The sequence below is a fragment of the Electrona antarctica genome, assembly GCF_951216825.1.
Source record: "Electrona antarctica genome assembly, chromosome: 9".
NCBI lineage: Eukaryota > Metazoa > Chordata > Actinopteri > Myctophiformes > Myctophidae > Electrona > Electrona antarctica.
Window position 1 is genome coordinate 53,897,562 of NC_136790.1, and position 25,129 is coordinate 53,922,690.

General features: G+C 45.4%; 1 protein-coding gene across 1 annotated transcript in view; it reads left to right on the plus strand.

Annotated features, from left to right (window-relative positions):
• Window positions 1-750: 750 nt before the first annotated feature.
• Window positions 751-25,129, plus strand: part of LOC306930349 (uncharacterized protein) — a 58,487-nt gene continuing 34,108 nt past the window's right edge. The window contains exon 1 of the mRNA XM_079511275.1: window positions 751-1,000. The gene's annotated coding sequence lies outside the window, so the exon portion shown is untranslated. The remainder of the gene's footprint in view (window positions 1,001-25,129) is intronic.

A 25,129-nucleotide genomic window follows, 5' to 3' on the forward strand; every position in this document is an offset into this window, starting at 1 on the left:
GCAAAATGCTGATCTACAAGCTCAAAGCGTGTCACACCGCAACACAAGGTTGTAGATCGTCTATTTGAAGATTCGAAGGCAGTTGCAAAATGTATGAAATGAAATGAAATGATTACTATATTTACCCAGGGTATCTGGGCTAAGCTCAAGAACTTGTTTCCAGCCAGGCCCTGCTCATAGAACATTTCATCGTAGTGGTTCAATGCCTTGTTCAAGGGCACTTCAGCGGTGGTAATTTTAACGTGTCGGACCGCAGATTCGAACTGGCGACCTTCCGGTATCAAGACCGCTCCGCAATCCGTTCGGCCACGGCTGCCACCGATGCATCCATCTATCTATCTATCTATCTATCTATCTATCTATCTATCTATCTATCTATCTATCTATCTATCTATCTATCTATCTATCTATCTATCTATCTATCTATCTATCTATCTATCAGTTACACACCCCCACCAACAGGAGGCGAAAGCATTTAGGCAACAGTGCCTGGATTCTTTTGTTGCGCATGCGTGGAAAACCTTTGACCCGGAAGTGCTTGTTTGCATCACGTCACGTGGCTGCGTTTAGTTTTCCATTACGGTGATGGCGTTGCTTGTTGAACAAGTCAAACATATTGTCGTGTCTCTCGGGAATTGTTGATGTTTGTTCCTTTATTACACATTCTGTATTACAGTAGGAACAGAAAGCTTGGTGGAAATGTCTCCTAAAGGAGGTGAAAAGCGTCAAATGGAGTCTGTACGGCTGAAGATAAATGAACAGCTAGCGTCGGTGGGAGAGGAGATATTGTTTGTTGTGGACAAACAGCAGCGTGGCACTGCTGATGTTTGTAGTGTGGAGCTTAGCGTCAGAGTGTTTGTGTTGGAGCGCCTCAGCGCGGTGGGAGAGTTCATGGTCAACCTCTTCCAGAGAGAGATGGAGACACTAGAAACTCTGCTGGAGACACAAAACAAACTGCTGGACATTGATTTTGATATGGACATCGATCTACACACTGCAGGTTAGTAGACTCTGAACAACACCAGTAGCATTACACTAGCTGGACGGAACTACATTTACCAGTAGTTATACTAGCCCTAGAATGTCTGTGATCATACATAAATTACATATATTCCTGTAAACACAGCCATAGATCGGATGCCTCCGCTCCCAGTGAGCAAGGAGACATGGACGGCATAAATGTGCTCTGCGCTCCGTTTGTAGTTGTACTCGCCCAATAAATAATTCCAACGACGTGGAGTGAGATATTGTCCTCTAGTTTCACTTCCATGTAAAGGTTCAGACAGAAAATTCTTTATTTTATTATTATTCAAATATCTGATCTTTTCAAACATCTCTCATATCTTTTCACGGGCTGCACACATTTTCTCAGGGCGAGGGGCCCGGAATGACAGCTGGACTTCCATTTATGACAGTCACTCGCAGGGCAGAGTTTTCTGCTAGGCTCCAGAGTCACAGGCACGGCGCGCACAGTGCCTTTTAAATATATTCTCTGCAGCTGTAAAGAAATTAATTAATATCAAACCAAAAGAGCGCGTTTCATAAGGGCGTAGCCTATTACATTCTAAAAGACATGTGTAGGTTACATTAATGATGATTAAAAAAAACTTCGGCCACATCAGTGAAATAATGTCCGATGTCGGGCATCGGCGCCAAAAATGACGGATACATTGGTGAGACCGATGTCGGGCTCTACTCACAACGCCTTGCTCTGCGAGGCGTTGTGAAGAGACTCAAGCCTTTTTTTTTTTTTAAATGATGGTTATCCTGACAAAACAAATAGGAGAATAAATGTCATCTTTTAGTTGACAAAAGCAATTTGAGTTGCTCTGCTGATGCTACCTTCTCTCTCCTCCTCCTGTTTGTGTGTAAAGAGGTTTCATCTGAATATGAGGAGAGGAGATCCAGTCTGGTCCAGGAGGAACCACAACCTCCACAGATTAAAGAAGAACAACAGGAGAGGAGATCTAGTCTGGTCCAGGAGGAACCACAACCTCCACAGATTAAAGAGGAACAACAGGAGAGGAGATCCAGTCTGGTCCAGGAGGAACCACACCCTCCACAGATTAAAGATGAACAGGAAGAGGAGACTGGTGAGTCAACTTTGACATTACTACGTAGGAAGATGTGGTGCAATACTCTCAGGTAAAACACAATGATGTTTTTATTAGTATTATTCTAACAAGACTAAAGGGTTATTCAAGCACAGCTTATGCGCCTCCCACAAACAGACAGACAGACAGAGACACACACACACACACCATGTTGTTTCCGCTAGTGACACTACAAAAATATAGCAGAGCAAGTTTGAACCCATAATCATATATATAGTATAGCTATTAACACAACCGTTGCCGGGATTCCTTCAAAATAGGAGCTCTGGGGTGCCGGAAAGACTACTATTCAATCACACACTCTATGCAACAAAATAGTCTTCCTTGTACTGGATATTTCTTTGGCATCTGACCGTTGGAAACAACTCGACATCAGTGTCTTTTATCTGGTTTATTCATGTATCGCCGTTCACATAAACAACACACTCACACCAACTAAACACTGCACAAAAAGTGATCAGGTTATAAACCTACAGTAGGAAACACAAACAAATAGGAAACAACAATTACTACCATGCAATACTATCTAAAACATGCACAATGAATAAATGGGGTTTGTTTGTCGCACAATGTACGCTCATAGTTCCCCATGTAATCTTACCGGCTGTCACTCGCAATGCTCAAAGATGGAATGAGCTAACAAACACACACCGGACATCAAACTCCTGTTGCGCATGCGCAGTAGACTGTATAACGGGTCGCGCATGCGCAGTAGACTATCTTACGGTAGAATATAATAATTAGAACCCCAAACGTCCCACTAAACATACACAGAAAAATATAGAAACCCCCCAATTACTTTAAAGACGTTTTACTGGATGCAAAATACACCCCACCTTACTGGAATCTTAAAAGTAAAACATACACGTTAGTTCTTGAAAGTGAAAGTACGTCACATTATGCACTGACTCAAATGTCCACCAGATGGCACTGACCACACATGCATGCACATTTCTATTATAATGCAACAATTCCCACACCTCCCACTTGGTTTTCTGGTTATTAAACCCAAGAAGGCCACACAAAATTTGCTCAGTACAGTCTCAAAGTAAGAGTCTTTGTAAAATCTTCGGGCACTTCCTCTCCGACGTCGTATGATGCTTCTAAGACTAAGAAGCCATGCGGATGCGACCTATCCCAGCTGCTGACCGACCATAGCCGATGTCCAAGGCTGCAACGCCCCAGTCTTACACATCAACCATGCCAAGTCACAGCCGGATCTACTCGCACCGACAGGACCCGTCTTTGCCGAAACCTTTACTTCTTTCCCTGCTCCTCCGCAGGTAAAAGGACCACCAACCTTCTTACGTCTCTGTGAAGGATGGTGGAGGGGCAATCGACACTGTGCTGCTCACGTCTGGAGTGACCGGCGGAGACGGGAAGGCTATGACATGTCCTCACCTTCACGTCTCGGACGACACCTCTTTCATCAGGGCACGCCTCCACGACCCGACCCAACCGGAACCGGGCCCGGAGTGCCTTCTGGTCAGCCAACCAGACCAGGTCCCCCACGGCAACGTTTCTAGCTGGGGTGTGCCACTTGAAAAGTCCTGGACCCCGCCAACTGGCTCCATCGCCCCCAGAACTTGTCTACTTCAATCTGTATCGCCCTCAGACGGACGAACGGGTAGGTAGTAGACTCAAACCCTCTGGAATCGCTACTGGGCCCTGCACGTCCCAGCAGGAGGGAGTTGGGGGAGACTGTCTCATCTTGCAGCTGAGCCTTGGCACCGATAGGTCTTTCGTTCGATAAGTTGGCAGCCAGGAATAGAAGCCTCTGGAACTCCAGTGCTGTAAAGTTACTTCCCTCTCCTACGCTGCTCAAAGCCTTCTTCACCACACAAACTGCCACTTCCGCTGCCCCATTTCGATGCGGAGAGTCTGGTGGGTGGAACGCCCAGGACCAATCTGTCCCAGACTCGGCAGCTTTCCTCTGCACCTTTTCCTTATCAATATTTGCTAGAAACTTGTACAGTTCTTCTAGCGCTGGTTTAGCCCCCACAAAGGTCGTCCCTTGATCGGACCAGAGCTTCCGAGGATGGCCCCTAAGGGCGGTGAAGCGTAGGTATGCCTTCAGGAAGCCGTCAGTTGAGAGGTCTTCCACTACATCAGCATGCATCGCTCTTGATGCCATGCAGCAGAACACTATACCCCAGGCTTTCCCGCAGGTTCTCCTCTTCACCGCATCCCTGAAGGTATATGGGCCGAAGAGATCCAAAGTAGTGTATTCGAACGGTGCAGCAGGCCTTGTGCGTTCGGGAGGGAGGTCACTCATTACTTGGTGGCACATTTTTGCCCTGTTCTTCCGACAGTGCAAGCAGGAGTCGATCACGTTACGAGCAACCCTTGGTCCTTGCACTATCCACGCCTTCCTTCGTACCCGTAAGAGAGTCCCAGCCACTCCTTCATGATTGGCCCTGTGGGCGTCTTCGGTCAGAAGGACGCTGATCCATTCCTTGTAGGGGATCAATGGCACACCAGACTTCCCTTCAGCTATGGCTTGGACTCGGCCGTGGCATAGTAATAGACCAGAGTTCTTTTCTTTGAACGACGAGCCTGTTCAAAGTCGTGACAGGGAACTCCACTCCCTCCTGTGCCGCCAGGCACAGTTCTTCAAACGCCAACTGGCGCTCTGCCACCGACAACGCCCCCCACTTTACTGGCGTCCGGGATCTTGTCTCCAAGAGGCTCTGGGACTTCACCTCCATCCGGAACATCACCAACACTGCCCTCATGACACAGCCGATTATACAGCAGAGCTTGGTGAGCGAACTGAATTTCTTTGGGTCCACTTGGTCTACAAGCGCAGCGCCCCAAAGTTTCGTGGGGTCAAGGCTTGCCCCCGATGGCGATACTGTCGCCTCAGAGGACTTTTGAGGCACGTCATCATCCTCTTTGACTTTCTTTGCCTCATTAAGATTGACGGGAACCGGCATCATCCTGGCCTGAGCTCTCGTGGTAACAGCAGAGAAGGCCTTCCTTTGAAGTTTGTTCACCGCGTCCCTAGCAGCAGCAGCCACATCCGAGGCGGACATCATGGGCCACTCTTCAACAGGATCGGCCAGAAAGTTTAGGGCCAGTTTGCCAAACGGAATCCTCCTTCAGCAATTATGGGGAGCAGCAGCCCCTCGTGAATAAGTCAGCAATGTTTAACGGTCCAGGTATCCACCACCAGTCGGTAACGGAACCAGCCCTTTGGATTTCACCGATACGGTTGGCGAAAAATGTCTGAAAGCCGTAGCTCTCTCTCTGGATAGCGCCTAGTACCGTCTGACTATCTACAAAATGGTACCACCTCTCCACTTCCAACTTTCCATGCTTCAGCCCGTATCCTTTCAGGCGTGTGGCGAACACCGCTCCGCACAGTCTGCTTTGACAGAGTCGCCTTTCAGGTCGATCGGTGTCAGCTTTGCTTTTGACTCCACCAGCCGGCAGATCACACCATCAGAGGTTTTCCATCGCAGGTACATCACCGCTCCGAAGGAATCACAACTCCCATCTGAAAATGTAATTCCCCACGGCTTGCCCCTCCAGCCGGAATGCACCTATGGAATGTGATACGGCTCAACCGTGCATACTCCCCGAACAGCTCCACTGCCTTCCCACGGAGCTCGTCCGATAGTGGTTCGTCCCAGGTGTCCTTAGTTAGCATGCCAGCTTCTTGTAAGGCTCACCTTACGAGAATGACTCCCTTCTGTTTTAGCGGCGTTACTAGACCAAGCGGATCGTATAGTCCTGCAACCTGGCTAAGAAGCACACGTCGCGTCAACGGGTTAGGGGTCCTCTCCACGATTTCCTCCTCTGTCAGGTCCTCTTCTGTTCTCATCTTTTTCTTCCTTCGTGAAAAATTGATGGACACCATGACGAACAGCTTATCGTCCTCGACGAGGTAGCCTACTCCCAGCGCCTTGTTGTCTTCCTCTTTGAGCTGGTTCGGTAGGACAAGTGTCACAGGCTTGGGTTCTGTCGTAGTGGTCCTCCCACTACGCCCAGATCGGACCCAGGGCTTGAGATGGAAGCCACCAGTCTTTAGTATGGTTTCCACTCACTCCAAGATCACCTCAAGTCTGTGCGGGTCATTTAGTGACACAAGGATGTCATCGACATAGCTGTTCTCTTCGATGACTCTGCTCTCATCCACAAGGTGAGAGAACTGCGGCAGACTAGCAGTCTCTCTCATAGCCACTTGCGCTATGCATCCGGCTGGCATGTCCCCCATGTTTACCCGAACAACTGCGTAGTGGTCTTGTGGCGAGTCTCTCCAGAGGAAGCGGTGTACATGTACTTCTTGTTCTAGCCATACCGAATTGTACATTTTTCTTATGTCGCCAATAGCAGCATGTTCTCCCTCTCTGAATCTGAGTAGTACAGCCCGGATGGGATTCAGCACATCTGGTCCCTTCAGCAGGATGCTGTTTAGGCTCACACCCCTGTACTCCTGGCTGCTGTCCCAAACGATGCGCACCGGAGTGGTGACAGAGTGCGGGTTGGGTGCAGTTAAATGACTCACCCACCAAACCGCCCCGGACCACTCTTCCATCCTGGACTTAGTCAGTTTTACTGCCGCGCCTCTGTCAACCATCTCGTGGATCTGCTTGACGTAGGCCTCCCTCCATACGGGTTCCTTCTCAAGACGCCTCTCCGTTCTCAGAAACGTCGCTTCAACCGCCTTCCGGTTATTAGGGAGCGACGCAGGATCCTCCCTCCAGGGGTACTTTGCGTCCCAGTGGGACTCCTCACTGTGCGCATCTTTCTTCCTGAAGGTCAAGCCCGCCTTGATGATCTCCAACTCCCTTTCGTCTGCTAACGACATCTCCTTTCCCCCCGGAGGACACCCACCACATCGACAACCCCCGCAGACAGGTTCACAGGCTGCCCCGATGCTGTCCCACTTCAGCCACTCAAAGACCTCTTTATTGCTTGCAGCAGTCGACTTGACTACTACCCGGCCTCTCTCTCCCAGGTCTCTTGTGAGGTGTTCTTCTACTTTCACAGCTACCGTCCTCATGGAGCGTGCAAAGTTAGTTAACGAATGTCGTGTCGTCACCTGCACTTCCTCAAAGAGGTCGGGATGTGCTCCACTCACCGTCTTCCCCAAAGGACCGTCCCACAGCACAAGGTCGCCGACTCTCTGCAGTCTCGGGTGCCAACCCAACGTCCCTCGTGGAGTCCACACTTTCATGGTTACGAGATACCTCTTCGTATCGACTCTCACCGCCATCTCTCCAACACCATACACAACCAGAGTGATCGGCTCCCCGGTCAGTCCCAGTCTTTCAGCGGCCTGGTGTGTAATATAATTGGTGTCGGAGGCGAGATCGATTAAAGCACCTAAGTAGTCTCCCCTTTTGGTTGCAACGTCCACGAGCATCATAAGGACAGGATGCTCCTTTAAGTCACTTTCTTCTGCAAGACCCCTTCAAGCACAGGCTCTTGAGGTTACGTTAGTGCACGCTTGCCTGACAGCGTTCAACTGTTCAGGGGTTAGGTTCAACCCAGCAAAGAGAGCCTCTTGTTCCTCCGTTGGGCCACGAGATCCTTTCTTTCTCTCCGCTCTGGGTTCCTCCCTGTTAGCTTCCTTCTTCCCCACCGATCTGGAACAGAGGAAGTAATGGTGATCTGCCGGAGCGCACTCCTCCTTATTGCAGAGGAATTTCAAATTACATGCACCATCGACCCCATGAGAACCCAGGCACTTGGGACATGCTTTCTCCTTCTTCACCAGAGCTCTCTTCTCTGACAGAGTAGCCTTCCTGAAAGCCTTACAGCGGAAAAGTCTTTTCTCATGTCCAGCCTCCCCACACATGGTGCAGGGTTCCCGCGGGGACTCTTTCACCTCACTCGCTGTCGCCCTGGTGACTGATTGCTTTCCCGGTCTTTTGTCGCTTGGTCCCTCTCGGTAGCTAGGCCTTTCATTAGCATGGCTCTCAAGTTCCAGCCCCGCCAGCCTTTCGAGGACCTCCTCATGCTCCTTAAGGAACTGAAAAAGTATTTCGAAATAAGTCTCTGGGGTAACTCCATTCAAGGTCTCCCGCTCATAAATGAACCACCTCTCTCTGATAGACAGAGGTAGCTTTTGCTCTATGGAAGCGACGGTCATTCTATTCTTTATGACATCCACCATGTCAAGATCTTGCAGATCAAACAATGCCCTCTCCACCGCCTGTACTAGCTCTATGGTTAGTCTAGGCTGGTTGCCCTTAACAGCAGGCAAGTCTTCAAGCTCCTTTATGATCAGGCGAGCGGTAACCTCCTTGTTCCCATATCGGTTATTCAGGAGCCTGAAAATATCATCTGCGGTTCTACAGTGATCTAACCTGAGAACCTTTCTGAACGGCCCCTCCATACTGTCCAACAGGTGGAACAGCTTGCACTCTTCTGACCCTGAGGGCTCTGCCAGTGCCTGGAGGCTTAACCAGTTCTTACGCCAGCGACAGTAGTTCCTTCTGTCTCCAGTGAACTTCGGCAGACTCAAGGCTGCTAGCTTTATTCTCGGTCTGGCTCCCTGGTAGCTGCTCCCTCCTCCGGAAGACACACCGGAACTGCTGTGGTGTGCGACACCACCGTGCAATGTACCATAGTCTCTAGGTGGCGCTGTGCGGGTATCCGGATGCCGTGGCGTGCTAGCAGAGGTCGGCAATAGATTGAACGACAGCCCCCTCTCTGACTGCCTTGTAACTGAGGAGAACACTGGTGGTGGTGGCGAGGCAGCCGTCGTTGGCCCACTGCTGGTTTGAGGAGGGCTGGTAGGTTGAGGAGCACTGTCACTTTTTCCAGGTAGTGTAGAGCTATCATCGGCAGCCTTCATCTGCCCGCTTCCAGGTGGGTCAGGACCTTTCATGCTGCCCTCTACCGCCTCTCCAGCTGGCTTTCCATCTACGCTTCCATCCTCTTCTTCCTCTTCCTCCTTGTCACTTTCCACGCACGCCCAATCAACCATCAGTCTCTGTTTCTTTTCTCTTAGCTCCCGGACATGTTTCCACATCCTGTCTGCTTTGTCTCGGGGGACAAATCCATTCCATTCACGCACAACTTCCTCTAATGCGTAAAGCTTTGCACGAAGCACGTCGTCCTCACCGCTTCGTCGCTCTCCGGAAGCCTTTCGTGAACAGTGTCTCTTTGTTTCCTCATACGCACTCTCAAACCCTTCTTCTAGAGCCGTTACTGCTTGTTCCACAAAGCGAGACCATAGGGCCTCCTTGACACGGTCCTCCGTTGCTATCAACCTTCGACTACAGGCATCTCTCTTTTTGTAAACATCGTCCGCAATCACCACACATGAACTATCGCCTACTTCATTTAAAGCAGCGACGTAGTCTTCAGTGACATCGAGGAGTGTAGCAAACCCTGCCCTGAGCTGTCTTAGCTCTTTGACTAGTGCTGTGTCTTCTGCATAAGAGACTCTACTGTCTATGATATTTTGTAAACGCAGCTTGCACCGTAGCTCGCTTCTTCTTACGGTCTTCCATGTCCGCCATTTTACCTTTTGTAGCCTTCCCTCCGTCGACTGTAGCTTACTTCTGGGTTAGCAGCCGGCCGATTAGAGGATAGCAAAAAATGAGGCTTCACAGATATAGCAAGCTTATGTTTAGTTAGCCCCTTTAGCACACAAAGTCACAGTCTATTGTCCAGCTCAGCAACATAGCTCCTAGGCTTAGCTTGTGGCTCTTTAGCATTAGCTTGCAAAGCAACCTTTGTTTAGCAATGTAGCTCCTTCCTGCAGCTAGTTAGCATTGGTTTAGCGTTACCTTGCAAAGCACCCAGCCTTTGTTTGGCAATGTAGCTCCTTTCTGCGGCTAGTTAGCATTAGCTTTCACAGTCAATGTTTATCATCTAGCACCAGCAGTTAGCAACATTAGCTTCACTTCCACGAAACAATACCTTGTGAACAGCAGCAGAAACAGTCACAATCACTTCTCTTTACACACAGTTTTATCTACAACTGTGGTCCAAAGCAAGTTTTGCACGAGGTCCTCTGTCGTGCAGTAGATCGGCAACGGTTCGGTCCTCCTCTGGGCTGCTCCTCGCTCATTGCAGCCTGGCCACCGCTCACGTTGTCCGGTCCCACGTCGTGTCGTCTTCGTACGGCGACGACGGTTTATAACTGTACGTTTTACTATTCAATCACACACTCTATGCAAGAAAATAGTCTTCCTTGTACTGGATATTTCTTTGGCATCGGACCGTTGGAAACAACTCGACATCAGTGTCTTTTATCTGGTTTATTCATGTATCGCCGTTCACATACAACACACTCACACCAACTAAACACTGCACAAAAAGTGATCAGGTTATAAACCTACAGTAGGAAACAAACAAATAGGAAACAACAATTACTACCATGCAATACTATCTAAAACATAATACATGCACAATGAATAAATGGGGTTTGTTTGTCGCACAATGTACGCTCATAGTTCCCCATGTAATCTTACCGGCTGTCACTCACGATGCTCAAAGATGGAATGAGCTAACAAACACACAGCGGACATCAAACTCCTGTTGCGCATGCGCAGTAGACTGTATAACGGGTCGCGCATGCGCAGTAGACTATCTTACGGTAGAATATAATAATTAGAACCCCAAAAGTCCCACTAAACATACACAGAAAAATATAGAAACCCCCCAATTACTTTAAAGACGTTTTACTGGATACAAAATACACCCCACCTTACTGGAATCTTAAAAGTAAAACATACACGTTAGTTCTTGAAAGTGAAAGTACGTCACATTATGCACTGACTCAAATGTCCACCAGATGGCACTGACCACACATGCATGCACATTTCTATTATAATGCAACAATTCCCACAGACATGGCCGCTTTTACTCTGAACCCCACGACCCGGAAACTAGGCCTGTCGCGGTGCTAGAATTTCCCCACCGTTTACACCGTGCTTCTCAAAACCGGTAACACCGAATCCAACCACTAGGTGTCCTAATAGACCTGCCTGGCATTGATCCAGAAAGTTTAGAAACAGAAACTACAACAGCGCAGCTTGCACTTATCTAATTTGGGGCGACTGTGGCTCAGGAGGTAGAGCAGGTCGTCCAATGATCCATGGGTCGGCGGTTCGAAATCCCGGCTCCTCCTGTCTACGTGTCGAAGTGTCCTTGGGCAAGACACTGTCCTTGCGCAAGACACTGAACCCCAAATTGCTCCCGATGTGCTGGTTGGTACCTTGCATGGCTTCCGCCGCAATCGGTGTATGAATGTGTGTGTGAATGGGTGAATGTAATGCACAATCTATGTAAAGCGCCTTGGATAAAGGCGCTATATAAATGCACCATTTACCATTTAATTCCCATAGTAACTTACGTCGAGGCTTTAGGCAGTATAGGCAGGCACGGTCAAAAAAATGCAACTAGAAGATAAACATTCCAGCAGAACTCTTTTCATAATTTTATTTTCCTCACCGAGACCAACAACGCACGTGTTTCAGGCAGCTCACAATCACATAGCCTTCATCAGCGTTGATCAAGACGCTAACAGGACATCATTACAGGATGAATTGAGAGCGCACCATTGCTACAGGTTATTGTGAGTAAATAAAACACTAAAACATTGTGGAAGGGCCTGGGCCGTGGCTTAGCGGTCCAGGCACCTTGGCTGGTAATCCAGTCTGGCAGTGTGCCGTGGGTTCGACTCCCGATCCTGACGGCCTTTACTGCATATCACCCCCCCATCTCTCTCCCCCATTTCCTGTCAGTCTACTGAATGCAGCTAAGACCTGTCACCAAAGCGAAAGTGAAATCTGACACCATGCTGATGTGTGCTCAGACAGCTCCGCTCTGGCTGCTGCCTGCCTGTAGCCCCGTTGAAGAGCAGATCACTTCTGTCTGTTCTCTTCATAATAATAATAATAATAATAATTGTACAACCTGTTATCTGACTAAAGTATTGATAACCTGCTTATAAGCACACGGGTGCCACACAAAAATGAACTGAAGTGGTTTTATAGGGTACACGAGAAAATAAATATCTATTATTAAAAAAATAAATAAACCGGTGCTATCTGTGTGCAAGTAATGTACTCGGTGGCGTGCCCGCCCACCGGTAACACTGGACACCGTGACATGTCTACCGACTACCGGAAACAATCCGCTAAAAATAGTTTGCTTTACATTGCTAGCTTACATTGCTATCGTTTTAATTTATACGATATATGATCCAAAAAGCGTTCATATTTTGCGGGAGAGACGGATGAGGAGCAGAAATGAAGCGCCAGTATATCGATCAGTTCACGGAGAGCGCCCTGGATTAGGAGAGACGAGTCATTCTTTCTGCTGAGCTAACAGCTAAGTCAACTATATTCTATTTTCATCCATGCTAATCCCTTATCCCTAATTAACTACTTTGCCTTTTTTGTTTTACTATTTTGAAAAACATTTTTGAATAGTTAAAATAGCCAATCTACAAGCTCACAACGTGTCGATGTAGATTATTTTTGTAGATTTATTTTAACTATTCAAAAAATGTTTTTTTAGGGATAAGGGGTTTAGCATGGATATATACACACACACACACACACACACATACTCTGGTGCTGCAGGCTCCACCTGGGCAACGGTGGTGCTGCAGGCTCCACCTGGACAACGGTGGTGCTGCAGGCTCCGCTTGCAGCTTGAATGGCCCTCCTAAAGGCCTCACCGTAGGTTTGTTGGGCTTCCTCCTCACGGAAGACACAGGCTGGGACGCCAACCCATACTGCTCCCGGGTGCCGTCTACATTCCGGCTGTCACCCGTCTCTCCGGTGGTCACCAGACTATTCCTGGTTGTTCAGTTGTTCAGTAAACCCTTATTGGATGATAAGTAAAAGTTGTTTCTACTGGTGATTTCCACAGAGCACCACAGGGAGAGGTCTACCGTATCTAGACAGATGGCCTCCAAAAGACATTCAACGGTGTCAGAGGAACAGCCAGAGATGAACCAGAGACGTGGACTGTTTGATGCGAAGATGCAACCTGTAGTAAAGTTGTACCGTATAGGTATGTGCTGTTTTGTATACTTACTTACATAAAGGGATATTTCACTTTCAAAATAATTGTGGGTAATGTTATCGTCTACTCAGGCTTTTGTGAACACTCTGGACAGTTTTTAATTTGCTCAATTCAGCATTTAGATATTTTATATTCATTTTTATCAGACAAGCCCATTGTAACTTCAAACTCCATTTTAACCATCGTAGATACACAGAAAACACCCATCCCTGGTTCTAGTGACTGATATTGTCCTTCCTTAGAGAGGGACAGCCATAGCTGAATGGGTAGAGAGCCCGTCTAGGAAACGGAATGTACCACAGTGATGTTGTTAGGTCTGCAGTGGGTCCCAGAACCCACGGGTGGGAGTCCTAATAAAAATGGTATTTTTTTTAGAAATTGTAATTGTTTGATATTATTGCATTTATACAAATCATGCATCAACTAGAAACAAATTTAAATAAATTTGACTGGGTGCCTGCAGCTCGCCAAGTCTGTGCAGCATTTGAGCCACGGACCACCATTTGTTGACATTTAGCCTCTCAGACCATGTAAGGGTCAATTTGGTTACATGTAAGCCAGGTCTCCCCATTGACTTTCAATGGGGTATTTTGTCTAAGTTTATTGCACATTACGTTGCCACCAAAATTCTAATGCTAACATGCTAATACTAACATGTTAATGCTAACATGCTAATGCTAACATGCTCATGCTAACATGCTAACATGCTAATGCTAACATGCTAAGGGGTCCATTTGGTTTCGCTCAGGGGGGCGGCCCGGTTCCGGCGAGCCACCCCGCGTCTAAAACGGTTGAGAAATGACAGAGTTACGTGTTTCCCCGATTTTCTCCATTGACTTTCAATGTGTGTGTGTGCGTGCACATGTGTGCATGTGTGTGCATGTGCGTGTGTGCGCGCGCGTGTGTGAGAGGTGGTCAACTTGACCTTGAATCATTAACAAAGTATCATTTTCACCTGGGCTAGTCTATGCAAATGCAAACAGTATTGAAAGTTAAAAGCACACTGACTGTCTCATTGAGAGAACGTATGTCCGAACAAATTGCTCTATCGCAAAAAGTAAAAGTCGAATGCGATTTTTGTTTTCGCCGTGAGTGACCCGAGACATTGAGGTACGCCGTGTGCGATCGTGGTATTGGTACGATAAAAAACGTGGTTATAAGAGTGAGTTAAGGATTGTGTTTGTGATGAAAAAATTGCTGACTCATTCAGGCAGGTAACATGGAGTTATATGACACATTATGATGGTACACCTGTCGCTTTCAGGGCTGTAGTTCACTTACTGTATGTATCTGGGCTATGGTTGTGACATTGGGTGAAAGAGGACGAGTGTGGCTACAAATTACCGAAACCCATGCGTGTAAAGTGAATATTTTGGCCGTGAGGACGATTTGTTCGGAGAATTTCAGTATAGTCTTCACATTGGCTTCACACTCTGACCCGCTCTCTCTCTGGGCGTGCGACACTCTGAGTCGAGAATATTGCTCAGACCACACACACTGAACTGCGATAGCGGGCAAACCGTGCAACGTATTCGAATTCCGTCTGAACCACGACAAAGTCGATGGCCTCGTGTGCTGTTTGACATTTAAATCGTGTTTCTACGTACCAGTATGCCAGAGCAATGTGGCTCCAAAGTAACGTGTCGTTTTCTGTTTTACCCGCGTCTCCCCATCGACTTTGAATGGGGCATTTTTCGCGTTGTTTATTGCGAATTACGTCGGCACGGTAACGCGAATCGGAAAGAAAAGCACAAGCACACCATTTCCGGCCGAGCCGCACGTTTTGATGTATATATTGCGGGGCTTTGGTAAACCGTGCGGCCGGCCATAGAGGTCAAAGTTTCGCGTATTGATAATAATTACGATTACGATTAAGTATGCGTTTTAGATTTCAACCTGTGTTTCTGCCATTGCATGGCAGGCACCCAGAACTAAAGATTAAGATTTGGAGTCACCACTACACACTATATGTATGACACTCAAAAATCATTGTATTATTGGAACATGTTTGTTGAAACTTCCAACAACCAGTTTGAGTTTGTCAATTGTTTTCAGTTTTCTTTTCTTTTTTTCTTGTGTCATTTTGTCATAACCTTCTGTTGAACATTTGTTACTTATTTGTAACTATTCAAATGCAACATTATAATCAATACAAACAAAATATGTCTTCTAAAATCTTCTAAAACAAGTAAGTAAATGTTCTTGTCCAAAAGTGGCTCAAAAGTGTAATGTCAAGCCCTGAAAACTGTCTTTGATTAGAAATGGAGAAGATGATGTTCCTCCAAAAATGCAAAGTTCAAACATTAAATGTTTTTCTCTCTTTGTGTCTTTTTTCTAGCTGTCCCACACCTCCCTGTGTGTAAAGAGGAGGTTTTCACTGAACAACCGGAGAGGAGCTCCAGTCTGGTCCAGGAGGAACCACAACCACCACAGATTAAAGATGAACAAGAGGAGCTACTTCAAAGACCAGTGGAGGCTGATGGGTCAACGTTGACATTACTAGCAGTGAAAAGTGAAGATGATCATGATGATGAAAACGGAGAGACAGAGCCTGTAGCCGGCACCTCAACTCAACACATGAAAACACAAGCTGATGTAGAAGACTGTGGAACATCACAACCAACTAGTGATGACCAGCTCCTCTCTTCACACTGTTCTGAATCTGACACTGAAGACAGTGATGAGTGGCAGGAGCCCAGTGAAGGTCAGTCACCTTTAAACACACTGAAATCACACAAGACACATGTGGAAGGACAAAGATTGTCTTTGAGCAGCAAGCTGTCCAAGGACCTGGAATCATCAAAACATACTCACTCCATGAGGAGCCACACAGGGAAGAAACGCTTTAGTTGTACAGACTGTGGCAAATGTTTTAATCGGACGTATAATCTGATGACGCACGCACAGATTCATACAGAGGAAAAGCCCTTTACTTGTACAGTTTGTGGTAAAGGTTTTATTACAAATGGTAATCTAAAATCACACACAAGGACTCATACAGGGGAAAAGCCCTTTCCATGTAACGTCTGTAGTAAAGGCTTTGCTCAGAGTTTTAATCTAAAATCACACATGAGTACTCATACAGGGGAAAAACCATTTACTTGTAACGTGTGTGGTAAAGGCTTTACACATAGTAGTGTTCTAAAAACACACATGAGGACTCATACAGGGGAAAAGCCCTTTACTTGTAACGTCTGTGGTAAAGGCTTTGCTCAGAGTGTTCATCTAAAATCACACATGAGTACTCATACAGGGGAAAAACCATTTACTTGTAACGTGTGTGGTAAAGGCTGTACACAGAGTAGTGATCTAAAAACACACATGAGGACTCATACAGGGGAAAAGCCCTTTACTTGTAACGTCTGTGGTAAAGGCTTTTCTAGGAGTGATACTCTAAAATCACACATGAGGACTCATACAGGGGAAAAGCCCTTTACTTGTAACGTCTGTGGTAAAGGCTTTGCTCAGAATGTTCATTTAAAATCACACATGAGGACTCATACAGGGGAAAAGCCCATAGACGAATGAGGACGCATACATGGGGGGGAACCCTTTAGTTCCTGTTAGTGGCAAATGCTTGGGTCAAAATGCACATCTGAGGATAATGAGGAGGAATCATACAGGGAAGAAGTGGTTAGTTGTATGGTAATACATCCACATTTCCCCCATTTGAGTTGACACATGATATAACATACAATCGAATGATCAGGGGCGGTTTTTAGCGCTACGCAAACTACGCAGCTGCGTAGAGCCCCGACGGCTAGAGGCCCCGAGAGTTCTCCCTGAAAAATGTCTAATATTGCAGCCCGTTCAGTCGCAGCGGTCGGTTTGTTTGGGCCCCCCAGGGGGGCCTGCGACGGCCGCGCGTTGCTTCCTCCTCCCAAACGGAGTCACTTCTTCATCCTCCCGGACAAGCGACGCCCGGCCGTCCCGTCGTGGGGCCCCCTGTTGTCCCCCTCTGGGGCTCTGAACTGGCCTGGCCGCATCATCAGCGGCGCGCATTGCATGTAGTATGAATCCACCCGTGCCGTGCACTGCAGAATAAGAGCAAGCTACAAGCTCACAACGCGTCAGGCGGCGACGCATTGTGAGCTTTTAGATCGGCCGCGCCGCCGCGCAACGCAGTCGAATTATACACACAATGGAAACCGAACATAAACAAGCTGTACACATGTAGGTTTGTTGAGTGCACAACCGCTCACCTCACAAACAAAACGACTCGTCACTGTGAAAAAGGTAGGCTGTGTCATGTATATGACTTTGGACAAAAAAAGGTTTAATTTCAAATAATTTGTCACGCTGCACGCATGGACCGACGACCAAACGGACTCTCTCTCTGTCTCTCTGTCAGTCCAGTCAATGTCATGATTTCACAATTTTCTAATTGAATTTTGAATTTTGATTGATCACAAACTGTCTGCAGGCAATCAAGCAAATGTGATACTTAATAATTATAACAAATAACAGCAACACGAGCTGCTGTTCATTTTACTTTGAAAACCAGTAATTTGAGCTGCACTGCAGGGCAGACTGGTGTATTTAACAGGGACAATACAAAAAACAATGTATAAAGTTGTAAAAACATGAAATTGGGTACAGTAGTTGTCTTCTCTATATCACAGTCTATGGACTTTGCTTGTTAGAGCACTTTAGGGAACAGCAAAGTCTATGGACTGTTTGCTTAGTGCACTAAAAGTAGTGAGGCAGCCACAGTGGGCACATGTTTTAAGTTAAAGCAATTTATTCCCATGTTCCTGATGAACAAAGTAAACATTTTCTCATACTTTATCTAAAGCTTCTGTGTTGCTTTAAATCATTATATTATCAGTATTACATGATTGTGAATCAGTGAATGTATTTGTTTTGCACTGGCATAGTAATGGCATCTTCTTAATTAGCCTATTTGTTTTCTATGATCTCATCAGGGAATTGAAGTTATTAATATATCTTGCTCAATAATATAGCTTTGTACTGATTGATAAAATCATAGACAAAATCTGAGATGCTTATTTACTCAATGTTCATATCTTGCTCAATACTGAGTGTAGATTTGTACTGATTGACTCAAGTATAGTTACAATTTACAATTTAGGCATTTAGCAGACGCTCTTAATCCAGAGCGACTTACATTAAGCAAGAACAAAAAAGCAAGGGAATACATCACATAAAAAGCATTTATCATGAAACATGCTAAGCTAAGAACGTAACAGTGGAATATCTATCTAATGAAACTATACATATAAACTATACATATATACTATACTATGCTATACATATGTGCTATGACTACATACAATGCAATTATAGTGCTGTCTACATAACATGCTATAAGTCTGTATCAAATGATATCTAAGTCTACAGAAATGCTATCTAAGGGGGTAGGGTAAGTTAGTATAACCTTGTATCCCCATCCCCCGCAAAACGTGTCTAGCATCCCTAAAGTGCCCTTTTCAAATTTCGGCCCCTGCCCCTCCAAATCCCTGTGCACGTCCCTGAGCTAATGGCACAGTTTTTTCAGTACATGCATTGTACAGTTGGGGCGTGGGGGAGCTCACACTGTACTTTGTCTGCTATGCCGTTTTGCCTGGTAGTCTGCTATGCCGTTTTGCGCGCATGCGCAAAGCACACACGGCCAATCTTTCGCGCGCGCGCGACGCAAGGGCCCCCTGACAATCCTTTGCTTAGAGCCCCGTGAATGGTAAATCCGGCCCTGCGAATGATCATTCATTCTATTCCAGGATGACAATGACAAGTGGTAGATACTAAAGCAGTGGAATCACATAATCTGACACTATCAACCTGACTGGTTAAAGACCACCACAATTTAGTTTCTTAAGTATCTTTTGTATGTAAAACCTATATAAATATGGCACAAAAAGTTGTTGTCTTTGGTAGATTATTTCTCTATTGTAACTCTGTTTAATTATACCGTCGGATGTTTCAGACATTAACCCATTTTGGGGCGGGAACCCCGTTTGGTGTTTTAAGCATTGTTAAACTTTAGCCATTGAAAAATAGCAGATCTACAAGCTTGTACATCTGCTTGTAGGTCTGCTATTCTTTTTTTAATCGTGAAAATGTGGCGCAAATCTAATGAATATATATTATTCCGGGGGGGTCCCTGGAACTACATATTTTCAGATGGGGGTCGGCGGGCCAATTACATATAATCTTGGCGGTCCTTGACGTGAAAATGTTTGAGAACGACTGACATTGAAACATAGGGTTTTTCAGATTACTGTCAGAATTTAGAAAACATTTTGTAGAATCGTTCCCAGGTCAACATGGGTTAACCTTTTATATGTTTCGGGAAGCTCAAAACAGGGTAGGGAATGGGGGTGTCAAAAAAAATCGAATTAGAATCGCGATTCCCGTTATGAACGATTCAAAATCGATTCAAAATTATTATTATTTTAGATTTTTTTCTGGTTACAGTTACTGGAGAATCGGAGCGGCAGGGGCGGTATTGCAGTCGAAAAAGAGAGTTAAGCCAGCAGGCAAAGCTCTGTTGTCTACCGAGCAATCTTCGTTCCTACTCTCACCACTATGGTCATGAAGTGTGGGTCATGACCGGAAGAACAAGGTCGCAAATACATTTTTTTGTCTTAGTTTTAGTCGACAAAAACAACACTGCCGGTACCACTACTTTATCGTAGGGGTGGCACGATTATGAAATTATGACCGTTAGCCCACCTCTGATTATTTGCAGGGTCATATCTGCCGATACCGATTCTGACTGATTCCGATATTTTACAGAGGAACCACAATGGAAACAAGCCTAGGCCCTATAGGGCCTTGGCCCAAAGTCTGTTAATAAAGTATTCAATCAATCAATAAATAGCCTATACTCTTTTCCAAGTGTCTGTTTTCACAACTGAATGACTACTGAATGAGATGAGTGCACAAATTCAATGTAGAAAAAAAGTTGACTTTTACTTAAGATTTTACATATTAGCTTTTGTTCTAGACTAGAGGTACTAGAAACGTTTGATAAATATTAAACTCTATGATGCATTTTTACACCCTTTAATTTATTTAATTTATTTGCTGGTGAAAACCGATTTAAATAATTAAGCAATAGGCCTATTACACGAGAGGGGGTGGTTTAACGTCATCAATGCACGCCTGCGATGCTGCAGGAACGAACCACGGCTAGATGGCTGTTTCAACCAATCAGATTGCTTCCTCGAAACGACCCGTTGTATAATCTAGATTATTTTGAGACTGTCCCGATACCGATATGGCACTTGGTATGGCCGATCCGGCCCATTGTATCGTGCGTCACTACTTTATAGCAGACCTGGGCATTGACCAGTGGTGGAAAAAATACTCAATTGTTTTACTTAACCCATTTTGGACGGGAACCCCTTTTGCTTTTTAAGCATTATTTTATACTTTAGCTATTGGAAAAATAGCAGATCTACAAGCTCATAGCGCGACACAGAGTGCCTCGCTACGAGCTTGCGTTGTTCCAGGGGGGTCCCTGGAACAACATATTTTCAGATGGCGGCCAAATAGCCTACAGATAATTCTGGGGGTTCTTGACATGAAAAAGATTTGAGAACCACTGACATAGAAACATAGGTTTCTGAAAACTGTAAGAATTTAGAAGACATTTGTAGAATCTAGTGTCAGTCAGGTCTAAATGGGTTAAGTAAAAGTATAAATACTGCAATGTAGACGTACTCCGTTACAGGTAGAAGTCCCGTATTCAAAGTGTGCTCGAGTAAAAGTACAACCGTATTGGCATCAAAAAAGTACTAAAAGTAAAAGTACAACCGTATTGGCATCAAAATGTACTTACAGTACTAAAAGTAAAAGTACAACCGTATTGCATTCAAAATGTACTTGAAGTACTAAAAGTAAAAGTACTTGTTAGAAAGGCCACACTGCCCTGACCTAATTGTGTGTATTGCCAGGTCACACTGACTTTAACTAATAATGGTTTATTGCCTCCCGATTCTGATTGAGTAAGTCTATAAATACCAGCTGTACTCATTGCTCTAGTCATTGCTGCCAGTTTTATCCTGACTGCCTGAAGTGTCCTGCTCTCATACCAATTCTGCCATGTGGCTTGTGCTATAGTCTTCTATTATTTGCTGCGTGTAGATGCACAAAGGTATGTTTTCTAGACTAGACATTGCATTTTGTTCGATGTTGTTTCTTTGTTTAAACCGCATGTGTAGTTCATTCGATTTGTTTGTTTGTATTACCAGCAGTGTTGTAACTAACGCCCTTACATCACGTTACGTTACCTAACGGCGCTACTTTTTGCACTAACTTGTAACCTAACGCTTTACATTGCCCCATTCCATAACGGCCTTATAGTTATTGTGCGAGCGTTACCCGCGTTATAGCGTTATGATAACTTATTTGATCCGAGTGAAAAGTCTCCCCATGCAGCGCCGTGCCCGTGAGTCTATCTGTCATACAGGCGCGTCTCGTCTCTGTGCTGAGAGAGCACTCTCTGTGTTGTACTCTGTTGACAGTGTGCTCTCATACTAGCCTCTGAGACCACTCTAACATGATGAACAAAGCACGTCGCAGAAGACGTCATTGATTGGCTAACGTAGGGACAGATTTCAGGGTAAGCCAATCAGAGACAGTCTGACAGAGTAGGGCGGGTCTTTCGTATGGCTGTGGTTAACAGTTCTAAACACAGACACACAAACCCTCGTAACGCATACACAGAAAACGCCGGTTGAACGAACATTATTACCACACGCTACAATGGCAAATGCGGATGACGGCGAGATCGGATGCTTTGTGGGTTGGAAATACAAGCATTATTTGAGTACTTGCGGGTCAAGGAAATGTTTTAACATGACATGGAGTGTCCCCGCTGTGTGTGATTCGATTCCCCGTACTTCCTTTATTATTACTGCTGCGTCCCTCCTGCGCAGCACCGTGCCTGACGTTAGCCGTGCGTTAGCCTTGCGTTAGCCTTGCACACCGTTGCATGCTAACGGGACCCGTGGCCACCTCCCCGGGCACAGTGATAGGGCTGCCCTCTCCCCCCCAGAAAAACATTGAGGTGAAAATGCTAATTATGTGGCGGACAGAAAGCATTGTCCACAATGCAAATCTAAGAAAGCATCTTAAATCAGTCCATGAGCTAGGCTGCCTCACAACACCAAAACAAATCGCCACAGAGGCATGTCACCAAGAGTCAACTTGACAAAATGATTGCCACTTGCCAGGTATGTTGTTGAGGAAATGCTTCCCTCAACGGTGGAGTCTGTTCCTTTCAGAGCACTGGTCACTGTGCTGCGCAGGAGGGACGCAGCAGTAATAATAAAGGAAGTACGGGGAATCGAATCACACACAGCGGGGACACTCCATGTCATGTTAAAACATTTCCTTGACCCGCAAGTACTCAAATAATGCTTGTATTTCCAACCCACAAAGCATCCGATCTCGCCGTCATCCGCATTTGCCATTGTAGCGTGTGGTAATAAACATTTCCTTGACCCGCAAGTACTCAAATAATGCTTGTATTTCCAACCCACAAAGCATCCGATCTCGCCGTCATCTGCATTTGCCATTGTAGCGTGTGGTAATAAACATTTCCTTGACCCGCAAGTACTCAAATAATGCTTGTATTTCCAACCCACAAAGCATCCGATCTCGCCGTCATCCGCATTTGCCATTGTAGCGTGCCTTATATAGTCCTTATTTCCTTTTGTGTACTATGTTACATTTACAGTATCTTGCACACCGTTGCATGCTAACGGGACCCGTGGCCACCTCCCCGGGCACAGTGATAGGGCTGCCCTCTCCCCCCCAGAAAAACATTGAGGTGACCACACGCTACAATGGCAAATGCGGATGACGGCGAGATCGGATGCTTTGTGGGTTGGAAATACAAGCATTATTTGAGTACTTGCGGGTCAAGGAAATGTTTTAACATGACATGGAGTGTCCCCGCTGTGTGTGATTCGATTCCCCGTACTTCCTTTATTATTACTGCTGCGTCCCTCCTGCGCAGCACAGTGCCTGACGTTAGCCGTGCGTTAGCCTTGCACACCGTTGCATGCTAACGGGACCCGTGGCCACCTCCCCGGGCACAGTGATAGGGCTGCCCTCTCCCCCCCAGAAAAACATTGAGGTGAAAATGCTAATTATGTGGCGGACAGAAAGCATTGTCCACAATGCAAATCTAAGAAAGCATCTTAAATCAGTCCATGAGCTAGGCTGCCTCACATCACCAAAACAAATCGCCACAGAGGCATGTCACCAAGAGTCAACTTGACAAAATGATTGCCACTTGCCAGGTATGTTGTTGAGGAAATGCTTCCCTCAACGGTGGAGTCTGTTCCTTTCAGAGCACTGGTCAGCAAAATACTAGTGAAAGCAGGGCCAATGTGCAGAAATACATTTTCCAAATACCTGAACAGTGAATATTCTAAAATGGAAGATGAGCTCAAAAATACATTTGATGAATTAGAATATCTCTCTACCACTGCAGATAGGCCTATATGGACTCATTTTTATTTGATTTCATATTGCAAATTTGCACAGCACCATTTGTTTTGAAGGCAAGTTGAGGCTACAATAAAGATGCCTGTCAAAATTTCTGAACGTGTTTTATTGTTCCACTACATTTCATAATGTTAGGAGGGAGTTGTCTTTTCTCTTACTGTGCGACAGAACAAAAAACCTTCTTTTAAATCGTTTTTTATATTATTTTTTAAGTAAAGTAAAGTAACTTGAAAAGTTACTTTCATAAAGTAAAGTAAAGTAACTTATCTAAAAAAGTTACTTTTTTAGATAAGTAACTATAACTATAACTCTTTACTTTTTAAAAGTAACTTGAACAACACTGATTACCAGTAAACTAGTTGTTCTACAGTACCACATGTGTATTCTGTTTGCCATATCAATGTGAATCCATGTGATGTTATTGTTGCTTTATTTGTATCAGTGTGAGATTATTGTTACTAATTATATAGTCCTTATTTCCTTTTGTGTACTATGTTACATTTACAGTATCTTTGTATGAATGTACAGACTCTGATTTACAATGCATGTTAAGAGAGCCTATTCTTTATAACCTCTACGCCAAACACAGCTTTCTCGGGTTTGAATTGTTTAATCGCTGTTTGATCGGCTTCGATGGCTAGCTGATCTTGCTACCGCTAACGATATTCTGGGACAACAACACAACACACAACCGGCCATTTTGAAGATGCGCGAGCATCCACTTCCATTCTAAGCCCTGCAGTAAAACCGCTGTATCTCAAAAACGACATTGCGGGGACAGAATCTGGGCCAGACAAGCGTTTTCAACGGCCTGTAGCAGGCGCTGTGATACTCGCGGTCAGCTTTATCCACCATCGACCGAGAGAACAACAACCGGTGAAGACACCACACAGTTTGTCACAGGAACACAGAATTACGGATATTTGGATCTTCAAAGTAAGTGTCAAGCGCGATAAAACCCTGGCAGTACGCGATCAAGAGATGGATTAATGGTAGCGGTAAATGGGTTAACATTTTGTATGTTACAGTCATTATTATGTTTGTTGTGATTTATAGTTTTACATATTTAGTGAAATGCATTTATGTTGTCTGTTTCAGACCACAGCTGTAATAAATACCGTCATCTGGGAAAGTCTGGATTATTTCCGTGTCCTCTAACCGGGACACACCCCTATACCTTGCGCCACTCTAAACCACATTCCCTGGAGACCCGTCTCCTTTATGTTATTATTCTCAGAAGAGCTCTATACATATTTAGGGCCCGAGGCGAGCACTGCACAGTAGTACAGTCTATCTATCTATCTATCTATCTATCTATCTATCTATCTATCTATCTATCTATCTATCTATCTAAATAAAGTATTCAATCAATCAATAAATAGCCTATACTCTTTTCCAAGTGTCTGTTTTCACAACCTAATGACTACTGAATGAGATGAGTGCACAAATTAAATGTAGAAAAAAAGTTGACTTTTACTTAAGATTTGACATCATATTTTCTTTTGTTCTAGACTAGAGGTACTAGAAACCTT